Here is a 4,772-nt window from a genome sequence, read left to right on the forward strand (position 1 = left end):
CTGACTGACTGACTGACTGACTGACTGACTGACTGACTGACTGACTGACTGACTGACTGACTGACTGACTGACTGACTGACTGACTGACTGACTGACTGACTGACTGACTGACTGACTGACTGACTGACTGACTGACTGACTGACTGACTGACTGACTGACTGACTGACTGACTGACTGACTGACTGACTGACTGACTGACTGACTGACTGACTGACTGACTGACTGACTGACTGACTGACTGACTGACTGACTGACTGACTGAATGCCTGACTGACTGACTGGACAACAGGTGAATATTTCTCAGCCTGACCTTGGCATCTGGAATGTTCCAGGACCATTTCATATCATATGAATTTGCTTTTAAGTGCAAAGTGTTATTTAGCCTATGTGGTGCTTATGAAGTGCTTCATGAATAGAGTCTTTCTGAGTTGTTGTTGGTTTAAAAGTAGGACCAAGTGTTCCATAGACCAATAAACACACATTTATGCCATGTGGTCTGGATGCTCCGTCCTGGAGGGTGTGTGAAGCGATTTGGCCTCGGGAGGGATGCGGAGGCCAAATCAAGCTCCGTGCAGCATCGCCGTGTATCTCCCAAATATTGTCGCTGTAACGCACCTCTATGCCTAGTGGGTGCGGAGTCAGGCGCAGGAAGCTGAGGGTAAAGGACAATGTTTTATTCCGCCGCAGGGAAAAATGGTCAACGCCAAAACACCAGGCGCAATAACAAGACGGGCCCAAAACCAGGACCGAAACCAGTCCAGAGAAAAAAACAAGAAAAACAACACCACCACAAACATGAACAGAGGGAAATAAGTACAAAGAGCAGGCGGGCTTCACGGGCTTCAATAGACCAACTAAACCTAAACAAGAAACAGGTGTAACCAATAAGACAAAACCAACAGAAAAGGGAAAAGGGGATCGGTGGCAGCTAGTAGACCGGTGACGACGACCGCCGAGCTCCGCCCCGAACAGGAAGAGGAGGCTCCTTCAGTGGCAGCTAGTAGACCGGTGACGACGACCGCCGAGCACCGCCCGAACAGGAAGAGGAGGCTCCTTCAGTGGCAGCTAGTAGACCGGTGACGACGACCGCCGAGCGCCGCCCCGAACAGGAAGAGGAGGCTCCTTCAGTGGCAGCTAGTAGACCGGTGACGACGACCGCCGAGCACCGCCCGAACAGGAAGAGGAGGCTCCTTCGGTGGCAGCTAGTAGACCGGTGACGACGACCGCCGAGCACCGCCCGAACAGGAAGAGGAGGCTCCTTCGGTGGCAGCTAGTAGACCGGTGACGACGACCGCCGAGCACCGCCCGAACAGGCAGAGGAGCCACCTTCAGTGGCAGCTAGTAGACCAGTGACGACGACCGCCGAGCGTCGCCCGAACAGGAAGAGGAGGCTCCTTCAGTGGCAGCTAGTAGACCGGTGACGACGACCGCCGAGCGCCGCCCCGAACAGGAAGAGGAGGCTCCTTCAGTGGCAGCTAGTAGACCGGTGACGACGACCGCCGAGCACCGCCCGAACAGGAAGAGGAGGCTCCTTCAGTGGCAGCTAGTAGACCGGTGACGACGACCGCCGAGCACCGCCCGAACAGGAAGAGGAGCCAACTTCAGTGGCAGCTAGTAGACCGGTGACGACGACCGCCGAGCACCGCCCGAACAGGAAGAGGAGGCTCCTTCAGTGGCAGCTAGTAGACCGGTGACGACGACCGCCGAGCGCCGCCCGAACAGGAAGAGGAGGCTCCTTCAGTGGCAGCTAGTAGACCGGTGACGACGACCGCCGAGCGCCGCCCGAACAGGAAGAGGAGGCTCCTTCTGTGGGAGACGTGACAGTAGCTCTGTATTGGAATGATTGGTTGACGGTAGGTGGGGGCTGTAAAACCTGTACAAACACAAACTCACTTCTGTCACAACAGGTCTGCTCTGCTCCATAAAGTGTAAGAATGCCCTGACTTCTGCAGAGGCAGTATCACCGTAAATGCTGCACGGCCAATACAGAGTCCACATTGACCATAAATCGGCTTTAGGAAAGAGAGTTCCGTCACCATGAGGTATTTAGTTTATAGACCAATAAGAAAAGAGAGTTCCAAACCTCTCTACCAATAACAGCTAGTTTTCAGTTTCCCCCTCCCCCAATCAGACCACTCCCTAGACAGTGACATCACCATGAGGTATTTAGTTTATAGACCAATAAGAAAAGAGAGTTCCAAACCTCTCTACCAATAACAGCTAGTTTTCAGTTTACCCCTCCCCACTCAGACCACTCCTAGTGGAGTAGCAAAATTCCTGCTTGAGAAAGTGCTCTTTGCTAAGAAACTATTTTGTTTCGTTTTGACCATTTTAATTGAAAAGCATCTCAATAAATCACCCAGAAATGATTTGATATTGAGATAAAAACAGCTGCATTGGACCTTTAAGAGAAATAGCAATAAAGAGGTCAAAACTCTTCCGTCAATCATCATTATCATCAACATAATCGACTCAAGCCACTGACGCCATTATTTTCTCCCACCCGGGCTTGATTCCTTAAGGTTCTCATGACTAGATGTGTTGGCCGATATTGGTCGGTAGCTCACGCCATGCTCATACAAATACTACTCATCGGGTGTGTATAATGAAAAATGCGTGGGACTGCGATTTCAGAGAGAGGGACAGAGGGAGGGTAGGAAAGGGAGGTTGAGACACGGAGAGAGAGAGGGACGGAGGGAGGGTAGGAGAGGGAGGTTGAGACACGGAGAGAGAGTGGGACGGATGGAGGGTAGGAGAGGGAGGTTAAGACACGCAGAGAGACAGGGACGGAGGGAGGGTAGGAGAGGGAGGTTGAGACGGAGAGAGAGAGGGACGGAGGGAGGGTAGGAGAGGGAGGTTGAGACACGGAGAGAGAGAGGGACGGAGGGAGGGTAGGAGAGGGAGGTTGAGACACGGAGAGAGAGTGGGACGGATGGAGGGTAGGAGAGGGAGGTTAAGACACGGAGAGAGACAGGGACGGAGGGAGGGTAGGAGAGGGAGGTTGAGACGGAGAGAGAGAGGGACGGAGGGAGGGTAGGAGAGGGAGGTTGAGACACGGAGAGAGAGAGGGACGGAGGGAGGGTAGGAGAGGGAGGTTGAGACACGGAGAGAGAGAGGGACGGAGGGAGGGTAGGAGAGGGAGGTTGAGACGGAGAGAGAGAGGGACGGAGGGAGGGTAGGAGAGGGAGGTTGAGACACGGAGAGAGAGAGGGACGGAGGGAGGGTAGGAGAGGGAGGTTGAGACACGGAGAGAGAGAGGGACGGAGGGAGGGTAGGAGAGGGAGGTTGAGACACGGAGAGAGAGAGGGACGGAGGGAGGGTAGGAGAGGGAGGTTGAGACACGGAGAGAGAGAGGGACGGTAGGAGAGGGAGGTTGAGACACGGAGAGAGAGAGGGACGGAGGGAGGGTAGGAGAGGGAGGTTGAGACACGGAGAGAGAGAGGGACGAAGGGAGGGTAGGAGAGGGAGGTTGAGACACGGAGAGAGAGAAGGACGGAGGGAGGGTAGGAGAGGGAGGTTGAGACACGGAGAGAGAGAGGGACGGAGGGAGGGTAGGAGAGGGAGGTTGAGACACGGAGAGAGAGAGGGACGGAGGGAGGGTAGGAGAGGGAGGTTGAGACACGGAGAGAGAGAGGGACGGAGGGAGGGTAGGAGAGGGAGGTTGAGACACGGAGAGAGAGAAGGACGGAGGGAGGGTAGGAGGGGAAGGGGTGAGAAGGTGGCAGAGGGAGAAAAAGTTGAAAAGGAACAAAGGGTGGGAGAGAGCGAGAGAGAGAGGGTGGGGAAAAGAGAGAGATAAGAGAGCGAGGGAGAGAGGAGTGTGGGAAAACTGGAGAACATATGAGCCTTGATGTGGCAACAATAGTTCAGTGGGATTGATGGAGCATTGGGTCATTTCCTTCACATCACTCTGAGACAGAGGAGAGGTGAGACACGTCAACACACACACCCAACAAACACTCAGAGAGAAAGTGTCTGAGAGACTGTGAGAGAAGTGAGACACCTCAATTGCTCTGAAAATTAGTCAGACACACACCCTCAGACACACACACACCCTCAAAGAGACACACATACACACCCTCAGACACACACACACCCTCAAAGAGACACACACACACACCCTCAGACACACACACACCCTCAAAGAGACACACATACACACCCTCAGACACACACACACCCTCAAAGAGACACACATACACACCCTCAGACACACACACACCCTCAAAGAGACACACATACACACCCTCAGACACACACACACCCTCAAAGAGACACACACACACACCCTCAGACACACACACACCCTCAAAGAGACACACACACACACCCTCAGACACACACACATCATGCAAACACAGACATTGAGGCATGCAAGCGCAGGCAAAAGCAGAAAGAGGAAGACTCCCCGCGCAAGGCGAGGTGAGACCACATCACTCTGAACACAGTCTATCAACCTAAGCACTGGATACAATGACCAATAGTTAAACTTCCTCGCTTTGTCCTCCTCCCCCGAGAAACTTCACAAGCTCTCAGACGGTTCTCACACAACCAGTACCCCCCCCCCCCCCCCACACACACACACACACACACACACACACACACACACACACACACACACACACACACACACACACACACACACACACCATTCCCAGGCAATAAAACAATAGGACTCCAAACCAAAAGTGGGATGTCATTATAAAGTAAAGTGTAGGGTTGAGAGGTCTGTGAACGGGGAAGTCTTTGTTAACCTCTGACCCCTACTAC

Source organism: Oncorhynchus gorbuscha, linkage group LG12 (genome assembly GCF_021184085.1).
Source record: "Oncorhynchus gorbuscha isolate QuinsamMale2020 ecotype Even-year linkage group LG12, OgorEven_v1.0, whole genome shotgun sequence".
NCBI classification, from domain to species: Eukaryota; Metazoa; Chordata; class Actinopteri; order Salmoniformes; family Salmonidae; genus Oncorhynchus; species Oncorhynchus gorbuscha.